General features: G+C 37.0%; 1 long non-coding RNA gene across 2 annotated transcripts in view; it reads left to right on the forward strand.

Annotated features, from left to right (window-relative positions):
• Positions 1-7,050: 7,050 nt before the first annotated feature.
• LOC105476971 (uncharacterized) overlaps positions 7,051-14,087 on the forward strand; it is a 42,694-nt gene continuing 35,657 nt past the window's right edge. The window contains exons 1-3 of one of the 2 annotated variants that reach the window (XR_984368.2): positions 7,051-7,258; positions 10,575-10,685; positions 11,191-11,258. This is a non-coding gene — a long non-coding RNA (uncharacterized lncRNA). The remainder of the gene's footprint in view (positions 7,259-10,574; positions 10,686-11,190; positions 11,259-14,087) is intronic. The other variant, XR_011617231.1, reaches the window with a different exon arrangement.

Raw genomic sequence — 14,087 nt, forward strand, 5'->3', positions numbered from 1 at the left:
GGTATAGATGTGCCACATTTTCTTTATCCAGTCTATCATTGATGGACATTTAGGTTGGTTCCAAGTCTTTCTTATTGCAAATAATGCTATAATAAACACACGTGTGCATGTGTCTTTATAGTAGAATGATTTATAACCCTTTGGGTATATACGTAATGATGGGATTCCTGAGTCAAATGATATTTCTGGATCTGGGTCCCTGAACAATCACTACACTGTCTTCCACAGTGATTGAACTAATTTACACTCCCAACAACAGTGTGAAAGCGTTCCTATTTCTCCACAGCCTTGCCAGCCTCTGTTGTTTCCTGTTTTAGATTTTACATTTATTTCATTGTTTCCTGTTTTTAAAGAAAAAATATCCCATCTTAGGTCCCATGAGTAGGGTTGCCAGATAAAATGCAGGATGCTCAGCTAAATTTGCACTTCAGATAATGCACAAATTTTTTTTTAGTGTAAGAATGTCCCAAATATTCAGGAGACATATGTGTACTAAAAATTATTTATTTCTTTAATCTGGAGTTTAATTGTGCATTCTGTATTATTCTTTGCTAACTTTGTCAATCTTACTTCTGAGAAGCATAGTAAATTTCCCTTTCCTAGGTCAGTGTCTGTCCTAACTAGCTGCAAGATAAATTGCAGTCTTACAACTTATCTTGTGTAGATCTGACTTCCCAGTAAGAAGATTGTTTGAAGTATTGATAAAGTTAGCTTGCATATACCACCCAAAAACGAGAAATAGGGTGGAGAAATAAAAGAAAAGACACAAACACAATCTAGTAGTGAATTTGTCCAAAAATATTCATTGGATCCAGAAGTGATAATAATTTTTATTCTTATAGGTTCTCAGAAGAAATGAATTATATAATCAGGAATGCAATATTTCTTAGTTGCTTAATAACTTGGGACCATTGAGAAAGATTCACTTCCCATACTTTTAGGCAGGTTTTGCTCTTCAATGAGGTGACAGAAATTATTCTGAATGAAATTTTAATTTGTGTCCAATTTCTCTTCATTCAACAAATCCCAGCATTATCACTCACTATCTAGTACAGAAAACAACTTCTTTCAAAGTTATTTGAGAGACAAAATTGTAAAAAGGAAAGTTTGGTAATTGTGAGCAAGCAATATAAACACTCAGGGCCTCAGTTACTTTGTCATCAAAGTGACAGGGAGAATAGGGTTGATGTGAGGATTAAATGGGTCAATGAGCAAACAGTAAGAAACATACCTGGCACTTAAAAGGCAGTTAATGAATCTTCCCTTAAGCTCTTTTTATCTCCTTATCATGTATGTATTTCAAATTAGCTAAGACAAAATATATTGATGGTGAAAAATAGAAAGTCTCTAAAATTTAGGGACTATTTCAGAAGCAAAGAACATGTATTATTGTACATTTCAAATCTATTTAAGGAATTAGCCAAACCACTCTTCAGAAAGGTAGCTGAAATTTAAATTTAATGTTTTCTTGTTGTTGTTGTTGTTTTACTCTTCTTTTTTAAAAAATAAAACTGAAGTATATATAAAAGTGTTGCTTAAAAATGGTTGTAGAGAATCTAAAACATGTTCTATGTAATGATTTAAATCTTTAGCTCCGTCAAGAAATAATAACGAGCTTTAATAATGTCAGATTAGGTCAGGAAGAATCAGAAGGATCACTGAGCAAGGGTAGGCAAGTTTGCAGCACACTCCCTCCCCATTCAAGCTGCATCGTTTAATTACTGGTTCAATGCAAGGTTAATAATTACTACCAACTGTCACATTCACTTAAGACTTTTCTGAGAAAATATTAACAACTCACTGACATTGTAAAGCTTGGGATTTCCATCAAGTAAGAGTGCCAGGGCAGGAAGCTTATGTGGAGGAAGCCATTACACAGTATGCAGGCAAATGTAGGTTTACAGCAGCAGTTTACCCACTTTAGCTAGTATAAATAATGTTCAAAAGCTCATAAAAATCTGTAATTTCTCATATTTTATGCTTCCTAATGGAATTTTGGTGGGAATAATACAGGTTAGGAAGACTGTCAGTCAAGAGAGCCACTGTGTACCATCATTGAAGATTAGATTCAGATGAATACTTTTAAAAAAGAATTAAATATTATTTTTATAAACATTCTGAATAACTGTAACAAAATACATTAGCCAATGTTTGCTGTTATGCTAGAGGGAAAAGTATTTTTTTGAGGAACATATCTATGATACGATCTATCCAAAATGATGTGCCTTGTTTCATAGGAAGAGATAATCTTGATTGTACAAATTTCAAGCTGTTTAAATAATTGGAGACATGACAACTATTTTAAAAATCTTTCTTTGATGTTTGACAGAAAAAACTCAACCTTTCTCTTCACATATTGAAGATAAGTTAAATGTACTAATTCAAGAAGCTACTAATGCCCAAATATGTCTTTATTCTGTTTATGAGGATATAGAAGGAATAAAAGCCAAAATTTGATAAGAAAATAGATAATCAGTTTAGAGGACATGTGATTCATATCACATAATGTTTACCAAGGCTTTCAAAAATAATACGTAACATTTAATTTGTGAAGCTAATGCTATAAAATGTTGGACATTGTATAGCAGTTAATTTATTTTTCTATTCAAAGTTTCATTTTTTTAAATGCATATTTTACATCTTTTTTCTATAAAAAAATTTGCACTTTAGAAAAGATAGTTAGATCTGTCTGCTTCTTACCTGTAGGTAAAAAGGTGACTATATTAACATTTTGCTATTAACAATTTGATCTTAACAATCTCTTTGTATGATTTACTTCCCCATTGCTCCTTACTGTTTGAACAACATGTCACAGGCTCCCCTTCTCTAACTCTCTTCTGGATGCTGGGAATCCCTAGAGACATGATACCAGTCATAATCTCTCATGATTGCTAACATATATTGGACTTTCTACTCACCCTCCCACTTGAATATCAAACAGGCTTCTCACATCTCTATTATGTCCAAAACAATATTTATGCTCCCATACTCCCCTCCACAAATTAGTTGCTGTGTCCCCAAACTTCAATCTATTATTTATTCATTTCCTGAGTTAGAAGACTGAGCATTACTTAGTCACTTCACATCCTGTTTTTAGCAAGTCTTGCCACATTTACCTTTAACCTACTATCTATTCTGGCCACATCTCTCCATATCAGATGCTCATATTCTGGTTTAAGTCTCCTCTGATACTTGCCTGGACTACCTCCAAATGGTTTATATGTCTACAGTTTTGCCTTTCCTTTAACATTGAGAATCTAGGATGATCTTTTATATACAGATCAGAGCATGTCACTCTCAGTGAAAATGGTTCCCCATCTTTTACAATGTGGAAGGCAAGTGTTTACATGGCCAAAAAGGTGCTCCAAGATCTGTCCTTCATAGCATGGAAGTCTTGTATCTCATTTGCTCTCCTTCCCTCAGCCGATTATTACTACACTGAATTTATGTTGTCCCTAAAACATGCCAAGTCCATTCCTGCCTCAGGGAATACTTGCTTTCCCCTCTGCCTTGAATATTCTTGATATTTTATAATGGCTCAGTCCTTCCTATTATTCATGTCTCTACTCAAATGTCACCTTTTCAGGAAAGATTTTCCTGACTACTTTATCAAAAACAGTATGGTCTTTACCAAAGGAAAAAAAAAATGTATTCGACAGAGTTATGCAGGCAAAGATGTTATTCAAGCTTATTGAAATAGGAGAGGCCACATCCGAATCTGACATCAACTCCACTGAAACAAAAGGAACAGGATTTTTAAGAGATGGGTTAAGGGAGAGTTCACAGACCATTTGAGTTTGCTAATTGGCTTTACCCAAAGGAACAGTAAACTTTCTCTCCTCTTTGTGACAGGAGGTAGTTGTACAGCTTGGAGCAAGATGCCCACCTGAGTTAGGCTCCTACTCTCCCATAGAGACTGGGAGGCAGGGCTGCTATGATTCTTGCTAATTACATTTCAAAGAGATGGCTCCCAGGTTGTTGAGAAAGACTGTTTAGGGATGGAACACTGGCAAGAGGGGGTTTAAAAAGATTTACATCTAAAAGGAGCAGAGAAAGAGTTTGCAACTACAAGCCTTCTAAAGCAAATGCTCTAACAAAAGGGAGGTCAGACGACTTGAGGCAGAAATAATCCTGTCCCAGGTTTAGTCATGGTGAGGGAACATTAAGGCTGCCTTATTTCCTCCTTCTTCTGTCATTTTAGTCTCTTAGTCAGCTTTATTTTTCTTTTAACTTGATTATAACTATTTTTTTTCTCCATAGAACATAAGCTCTACAATGGTGGAAATTTTGTCTGTGAGGTTCAGGATCATATTTCCAGAATTTAGGTCTATTCCTGGCACACAATAGGTAAACATTTAATAATATTTTAATTACTTAATCATGATAGTGAATAATCATCTTATTATAAATGCATAATGAGTTGGAATATCATGAAACGTTAAGGTTATATAAAATGTATGTCAAATGCTCTTAAATTTAATTGATAATTTTGAGGATAAGAAAATTAATAAAGGTATTGTACTACTATCTTCCCACTATCTGTATTTACAGTGAAACACATGAGTTAACATCAATATTTCAAAATAGACTGCCCCTTTGCTGCAATATCTCTAAATCTCAAATATAGAGTTTCCAAAAAGGTGATAATAATTCCGGTCTTTCTCCAGACCTGTAGGGAAAGGTGAGAATGAGAAAAATCACTGTTACTGTCATGACCCAGTGTTCTTCAAGTGCACCTGAGGCAAAAGCTCCTGCATTAGTTAACTCTTTGTGGTAGTATGCATTCCCAGGGATGAAGAAAAGTGACTTGTGATGAGCTAATTTCTCGTTCTCATAAGTTGTCCTCATTAAACCTCTAGAAGACTATTGTATCTATGAACCACATCTTTAAGGAGAGACAGGGAGAAGAGTTCACCTTCCAAGCTTATATGCCGTGGTCTACTTGAAGACCTGGCAGGACATGCCTGTGAGCCACCTGCGGGACCAGGAGTAGCTTTCATGGTAGCACTTGGATTTCTATAACAGCAGCAGTGGGAACAAAAGTATAGGGACAGTGCAACCTGTTTCCAGGGAATCTCCAACCTGAAATCAAAGGAATTGCACAGATATGTGAGTTTGCTATAGTCTACCATTTAAAGGGCTACTCAGATCAGTTTGCAACCTCTTATAATATCTAGATATCTTCTGAAATTAAAAAAGTGTTTTTTGTTGGTTTTTTTTTTTTTTGATTGACAAATGGAGGAAGGTAGTTGATTTCCTAAAATCTGGTAGTAAATTGCCATCTCCTAAAATGAATTAGGAAGTGCTGCCCCTCTGTCCAGAAGCTACTGCGGAGAACCAGTTTGCTCTTCCTCTACCGACAAAACTCAGTTTCCTTCACCTTGGACATAACTTCAGCTGCTATAGTTTGCCTGTCTGGTTGTATAATCAATATCTTAATATTCAAGAGTTTGGAGTCCTTAGTTGTCTTGTTCGTGTTGGGTTGTGGTTGCTGCAATGAACTATTAATGGCAATCACTGGGCACAAAAACACAAAGATATATCCGAGTGAATTCATTTGATTCCAGGCATACTGCTGTGTTCCTGTGTGGCAGCAACCCTAGGCACTTGTGGTAGTCAAAGTCGATTATCCTGGCCAGATTTGTTACTCCTTCAGTTGTCCCCCAGCACACCAGCAAGAGAATACTAAAATGATCAGACGTCACTCATAGCTTTCAGTTAACCAAATCTAACAGAAGCTTTCTTGACCTGTAAACCAGAACCTTTACTTGGTAGAATTTAAGATTGTGGACTGAGAAACAACAGTTCATAATTGAGTTCCCAGATAGGTAGTGATAGGACCCAGATGTGCTGTCACTCTTTTGTTCCTGACCTACGTATTCTAGGTATTGGGAATACCAAACTTTATATCATCCATTTGGGTCATTGCATATAACTGTTGGGGTTCAGAAAACAATACCCCAAATTAAAGGCTTCAGTAGCAGCCTAAGAAGCAAAAGTTTTTCTCTGCCTTCTCCTGTCCTCCTGTCTGTCAGTCCCATTCTCTGCTGAAGCTGGCTATAGAAACCAGAATCCCTCTTCCCCAAGGCAGGTCATAGAAACCAACCCTCCCTTTCCTGAAAGACAGCCATAGAACCTAAAAATATTCTGAGCAAAAACTGGCTATAAAATATTCTGAGCAAAAACTGACCTACCTTATTTGACTACAGATGGACATAAGACCACCATTCCAGGAAGGTCCCTGCCCCACACTGAGAAGGAAAGAATGCATGCTCAGAGAGGCCAAGAAGAATCTAAACAGACAGGCCTTACTGCGTTTCCCCACTCAGTCTATTAACATTAGATCGTGTGCTCTTATCCTATCATATTTCTACATAGCTGTTCATACTTTGTTGAACCTAAGCATAAAAATGGACAATTTCCCCTATATCTTTGGGTCTCAATTCTGAAGGCTTTCATGTATATGCTTTAAACAAATTCATATGCCTTTTCTCCTATTAATCAACCTATCTCATGTCAGCGAACTTCAGTGAACCTCCAGGAGGCCAGCCTTAGCCCCTACAAACCTCATGGAGAACAGTATATTCATCTTCTCAGGCTACCATAGGTAAATACTATAGACTGGGTGCTTATGTAACAGAAATGTATTTCTTATAGTTCTAGAAGCTGGGAAGTCTAAAGTCATCCAAACCTGACAGCCAATTCTCTTCCTAGTGAGGAACAGAACTGGCTGTCAGTTCTGTTCCTAGTGAGCCAAAGATGTTATTTAAGTTTATTGAAATAGGTGAGGCCATAACCTAGTCTGACATCATATTTCTCATCCTAGGGAGGAAGAGGATTGGCTGTCCAGTTGTCTGTTTCCTTCCTGGCTTGCAGATGGCCACCTTCTTGCCGTGTCCTCATGTGGTAGTGAGAACGAGAATGAACTCTCTTGTGTATTTTCTTACAAAGATTCTAATTCTATCAGATTAAAACCCTACCATTATGACCTCATTTAATCTTAATTGCTTTTTTAAAGGCCCATTTCCAAATATAGTCACGTTAATGGTTTGGGGTTTCAAAATAGGAATTTTGGGGGCACAAAATTCAGTTCATAGTAAATAGCATCCTCAATCCAGAAGACATTTTCCATGGTGGCACCTTAGCTGAGCTGAATTATCTTAGGACTGGTACCAGCTGACATCCAAGGTCAGGTCATCCCATTCACCTGCTAGTTGAGAGCCTCCTCTTAGGTGGATGCCCTCTGGCTGGCATTAAGGTAAGCTCTATTCACTTGATGCCCATTCCCACGAGGACATCCAGAGGGCATTTTCCAAGAGTATTTTCATCTTCTAGATGTTTCTCCCAGCCCCTTCTCCAAGCAGCCAAGCTATTCACTACTGCTCAGTAATTAATGGGCATCCATAAGCTGACTAACTCTTCCTTGGTATGAAATGAACAGCCTCATGTACTACTTGCAGCTCTTCTCACCAGAATTCCCATTCAGAATGGTCAGCCACTGCTGTGAGGGCTGTAACTGATGGGGGTCCAGTTTCAACCACAATCAACATATCACATCAACCACTTCGTGAAGCTGGCCTGAGTTATCTCATATTCTGTCAGTTGGTCAGAGGTATGAGTTGAAGGAGCAACATCAGTGCAACAGAAGTGATAACAGAAGGGATAGGTACCTGAGCTACCTGCTTATGTGATTTACCTCTTCTTTCTCATTTTTCCTAGGCCCATTTCAAATTACCATTTATATTTGACAGTAGAATGCTGGTGTGCTTGCTTGACATTGTCCTTGATGGATCTGTAGTGCACAGCTCATAATAAACAGTTACTTGGAGTAACTATCCCTTGGCCTCTATTTGAGCCAAGTAGCATACTAACAGTGTGTGTATGTGTGTGCGTGTGTGTGTGTATGTGCACGTGCGTGTCTGTGTGAGACAGAGAGACAGAGAGAGAGAGAGAGAGAAAGGGGGACTAGTTATCTGATACAGAATGGTATGGCCATAAATGTCTCTACTGCAGCTTTCTTAGGGAGCTCGTTAAAGAATCTGCAAAGCATTTTTACCAATTTGTATATTTTTACAATTATTTTGATCTGTTTTGTTATATGGCCAAAGAGGTAGGGAAGCTCACATTGCAACCCAGGCCTGCTGTAAAGTCCTCTCTTAATCTAGACCACACTCAAAATGACTGTGAACATATTAGTTATGTTCCTCTTAATTCATTCTTTGACCTCCATTCTCCCCCTTTAACTAGAGAACCCTGAACATATTAGTTCACAGTCATTTTGAGTGTGGTCTAGATTAAGATACATTGAAGCAGTAGTTTTGTTTTACTCTGAAATAAAAACGGCCCACCTAGTGCTGTGCTTCTTTCTCAGGTAGGGGATACACAGAGTAACATTTGTCCTCTATCTTAGAGGAGATGCTCAGGAGTATTCCAAATCACCAGATTCCTTAAAATGTACTAGTGTTGTAGGCCCCTGAGTCCTTTTGTTGTTTATCTATCAAGTTCACCATGTGTGTATCTTATTAGAGAACCTAAGGTTCTGGCCACCTCCTGTTCACCTTTTCTAATTAGGCCAATTTTCCTTGATATAGTAAAATACAATGATGCTATCAGGAAGGACAAAATGATCATGATCCTTATGACTATCTGACAATAAAGGGCAAGATAGTTTATTTATCCCTGTGGCAAAAAAAGAGTTGGGGGGGATGTTGTCCTTAACAGGTAAAAATGACTTGATTTGAGCCCTTCTTGCTAAGAGGATTGAGAGAAATGTCCTTAACAAATCCAGAGCCTTACACCAATTTCAGAAGTTGTGCTAATAGCAGGCAGGAGCTGCAAATGAGGCTAATTAAGAGTGGTCCACCATGAATTACAATGATCCATCTTTTGGTGGTTGTTAACTGAGATTAGACTGGTGAACTGAAAGATTGAGAGAGGAAATACTGGAGACTATTATCCTTAAATTTTTCAGATATTTGATGGTGGCATTAATACATGAACTTCCTCCTCAGATGAGATATTGCTCCCAATATAGACTCCTGGATGGGGATGTGGGGTGGGCTGTTTCCTGGCTTTCACTTTTCCACTTCTACAATAAAGGCTCTTACTTTACAGGTCAGAGAAACAACATGAAAGTTCTTCCAGCTGGTAAATATATTCCACCCAATTAAACTAATCAGGAAGCATATTAATACTCCTAAGTATAGCTTGAGTCCATGGATGCACTGTATCTACAGTGAGATGGACTTGGGCCACCTCTTAATTCATTCCTTGACCTCCATTCTCCCCCTTTAACTAGAGAACCCTGATGGCATTTAGGACTCTGGTTTCAGCTCATACATTATATAAAAGATTCTTCAAAATATCTGTGTTTTCCCATTTCCTCGGTGCACAGCTCCCTGAAGAAGTGGCTGCAGGTCCTTTGAGGCATGATCAAAGTATTTTTGACCATATATTTATGGTATTGAAGGATCTTTCCTCAAGATGACTTTGTCTTCCTGTCAGTCAGCATATTATGGTCATTTGAACTAATTTTAGATCTGGAAATTGAGATAAGGATATATATTTTGAATTGTAGTGGATGAAAGTTTGCAAATTCTCACTTATTTTTATTTACTTATACAAATTGTGGAAACCTTTGCTTGACTGTCATATCCCTTGCCTTCAGGTCAGCCACTCTAATTGTGGTAGGAGATTCAGACATCTTTATTGTCACTTTACTATACCCATTAAGTTATTTGCATTCTTTGCTTCTGACAATAAGTATTGCCACTGACCTCTAACATTCCAGATTCTTATTATCCACATTGATATGGGGCAGGTCTACAACAGGGTCTCTAACTCTCAACGCTCTTTTCCAAGGACACCTACCATTGAGCTTCTCAAACATTTTGGTAACATCCTCATCAGGACATTTTACACTGCCTTAGTGAAAGGATGGATTCTAGGACCTCCTGAGAAACAAGGGGGAGATCTCAGGTCTTATAATAAATTTATTAATGCATATAGTAAATTTATTAATGCATCCCTATAAGCTTTCTGACTCTTACTGACACACAGTATATGTGTGTATATATGTACACAGACTGATTATATGTATACTAAACATGTATATTATACTAATGTATAATTATAAATACACACAAAACACACACACACACACACACACACACAAATTTCAAAGCTGGAATTGAGTTTCACCGCAAGTGCCAAGCCACACCTACCTAGACTCTGATTATTGGCCTAAAAGCAATATTCTTGCTCCTTTGCAGATTACCACTCACTTGTACCTTATCACAGTTAAGTGTAGGTGAAGTTTTAATAATGACGATGCTAGAAACGATGTTCATACTGACTTCAGATTTCTTGGCAAACTCCAGAAGCCATCTGATCATATGCTAGCTACTCAACTTCTTAATCTGAGTACCTTAGAAAAGAAGACTGGTTGTGAAAATTTATGAGCCAACACTTTATTAGGGAGTGGGATCCTAGGGGAAGTGATCTGAGGCAATCAAGGAGGAAAGAAAATACATGAAAATGTATGACCAAGTTTCATGAAAAATTAAAATTTCCAGCCTAAACGGATGTCTTCAGAGAGCTTCAAAAAAACTACTGCATCTCTGAACCACGGCTTGTGAGCAGGATGAGAGAGCAGAAGAATTCATCCAACATCTCTTGCTCCTGGTGTAAGTTCACTGAGTAAAGACAGTGGCAGTAGAGAGCATCAGCAGAAACAGGGGACACAGGGTGGAAAGTGAGGTATGGGGGTGGAGCCGGGATGGAGGTACCAGAGTCTGGTGCCAGAGACCCTGGTAACACAGCCTTCAGCCACAAACCGGCAATGCACTGAGCTATGATGTGCATAAGCTAGAAACCCACATACACATTTATGAATTTACTTAAGTTTTTATTCAAATTCAAATCTTATAGGAAATATTACACACATTATAAAATTAATTATTAGTCATGAATTTAGTACCTAATGGCCATCAAATATTAGGAGACAACTTCTATATAAGACACAGAGTTGAGCAGAAGGACAATGACAGCACATAAATAAGGGTTATTTGGGGTAAAAAATATATATAGCAGAAAGAAAAATGGCTGGAAAGACTATAATACATGTAGGTAAAGAACAAAGGTAGAGAATGGTTAGTAACTTAACTTGTCTGCGTTTGCACTAACACCCAGCAGGAACCACTGTTTGTACATCACAGCTTGCCAATAGCGCTGGTTCAGCCACTATTTGGAGTGAACAGGTAATAGTTTTTATAATTGTTATTTCATGTAATATAATATGGAATATAACAATATGAAACATGTAAAAATAATTAAAGTGAATTATCTGCAGGATATCATCTTTGTTCTCAGTCTTAGAGACTTCGAATAACAGAAAAATAGCAAATAGAGTCCTTATCTGCCAACATTTTCCTACTCATTATAACAATGGTGTCTACTAAAGCAGAATATATAAATAAGAATAATATTTTTATTCTAGAATAGAAATTAAACAGTTAATTACTGTTATTTACTGAATATATCCAGTATGTGATTTTGTGTGACAGAGAAGTCCTCAGAATGTTTAAGGTGAAGGTTTGTAAGTAATAGATCTATAGAAACTACTTGAAGGCTCATGCAATATGCCATTGAGCACCAATGATGCAATATTTCTAATCTTGGCAACTGCAATCAGATCCCAATTAAACAAAATGAAATGTTCATGGGTAAAATACAAATGACTTAAAATTTTAAGTACAAAACTCTAATTTCAACTCGAATGCCTACGCATTTCTACAGAGGCCTCACAGCAGTTTTTAGATGAAAAAGCATTTTGGGTCCTTCTAGCCCTCCAAATAATGAATATGTTTGAATTGGGTTTAAAGTATATGCACCTTATAGGACACGAATTCCGTCTTTTAGCATGCTGAACAAATACAACCTTGAGACTTCATTTGCTTCTCTTTGTGTGTATGTTTTGAGTATGAAGAAAAAGATGAGAATTTACATGGAACGTTTTTACTGGAACTTTTCCCGCTAGATTTAAGACAATATCTATCAATCACATGCCAAAAGCACTTTATAAGCAGACTAAAGAAAAGGAGCTAGCTTCTGAATTATTTAGTCCCTGTCACTCTGCATCTGACAGTATCTTTATATTCCCCCACATTGTCTAATTTGTGCATATGGAAGTTACTGTATCCTCAGATACTAGAAGATGATAGACCAGAAAGAATATATGCTTCCCACACAACTGTGTTGGGAACAGAAGAATGTATTCTTTTCTCATTTCTAGAGTTTCACTTGGATGTGTTTCACTCTTTGTCAAGTAATTCAATCCCACCTTAACACTTCAGTGCTTACTGGTAGAGCTAACATTTGACAAAAAGAGTGGCCGAGCTGCCAACCCCTGTGATCAATTTCTGTTAGGCGTTACAGTACCAAGAGTATCACGTACAGTGTCCTTCTGAAATAACACGAATGGCAGCGTGTGGTGGGGCAGTCGGACTTCCAGGCATTCTTGCTGAGTCCGGGCATCCACCAAGCTGTCGTGTTCTACAGGAAGCTTGATTGATCGTGGCTTCCCTTGTCTAAACACATTCCTTAGACAGAAAATCTCCAGCCTTAAAACTCACATCCTACTAGTCTGTATAGGACTGTTCAGACAGGTGTAAACCCATATTTCAAGTCATGCCTTAGTGTAAGTTTTGACTTATTGTTAACTCCTTCAGTTCTATTAAGGCAGAAAAAAAAAATAATTGAAAAGTCGTCTAGAGGAAAGATCTGTTGCTTTGACATCAGTAAATACTTTCGGCCCCATGTAATTGAACAATCATAAATATATTACCATTGGATATCAGACTATTAATCTATAACACAATTACTCATATACCGCCTAACATCTCTGCCCTAGTAAGAAAACATACATGTAAAATTGAGTCAGTATATTAACATTTTTAATGCCAGTGTTAGAACAAACTATCCCGTGCACTACAAATATACATGGGATCATCTTTATTTTCTCCAACCTTCTCAATAAAATTCAGCCATCAGAGAGCTATTTGCTCTTAAATACCTGTTTTACATTGCCGAGGACATCTCGTACTCTTTCACAAGCTGTCTGAGGTGTTGTTCTTGTCAATGGCAGATTCTTTTCCACGTTGAAGTCGTTTATAGCTAATAATAAGCTATGAAATTCCATAACTCATCAAAATGATAAAAACTGAAGCCTAAGAGAAATCTCAAGTTTTCTGTTAGGGAAGGTGGTGACCCACATGTACCAACACCAGCATTCACAGATTATCTGTTCCTTTCAGTCTTTCCTGGTTCTCCTAAAGAAGAAAATTCTGATAAAATATCTGGAAACATTTCTAAAACATTGTGAAAGCACTGAAATATATTTTAATACTGCTTTCTTTCTCTTAAGCATTAAGAACACCTCCTTTTTAATGTGAGTAAAGGGGGGGGTATTAATTTTGGCACTGAAGAAAGACATTCCTCCTATTTCAGAGAAGAAAATAAGTAAACTATACAACCAGTTTTTTTTTTTTTCATATAGCAGATATGTGGTAGAGAGAAACCTGGCAAGATTTACTTCACCTCTCAAATGGTGATGAAATAAAGTAAACTGCCATTTCCTGGAATAAAAAGCATAAACTCCCTTGAGTATGCAAAACAACAACAACACACTTTGTTGGTTTGGGTCATTTTCAGCTTGCAGTCTTGCTCTAAATAGCAAACACAGTATGCGCTTCACAGTGTTAACATTTTAAACTGCACACTTCCAAATCAGATTAGAGTTACAAATGGTAAAATGGTTTTAACACTTGAAAAATTCTTTGGTTTGAAATTTCGTCTAGCACTGAACATGTTGGTGAACAAACTGAAAAATAAAGCTTCATTTCATTCAGTAAAGAAACAGAAGCACCAAATTAACACTCAGATATTTTTAAATTAAGTAAAATCTGATTATCTTAACTAGATGAAACTACCATTCAGAGAAACTTTATTCTCAATATTTTGTTAAGATTTTGTCAATACAATTTTGGAAAGAATACTGATGTGATTTCTTATTCTATTTTCACTTTCCA

This window comes from Macaca nemestrina, chromosome 19, assembly GCF_043159975.1.
Source record: "Macaca nemestrina isolate mMacNem1 chromosome 19, mMacNem.hap1, whole genome shotgun sequence".
Lineage (NCBI taxonomy): Eukaryota > Metazoa > Chordata > Mammalia > Primates > Cercopithecidae > Macaca > Macaca nemestrina.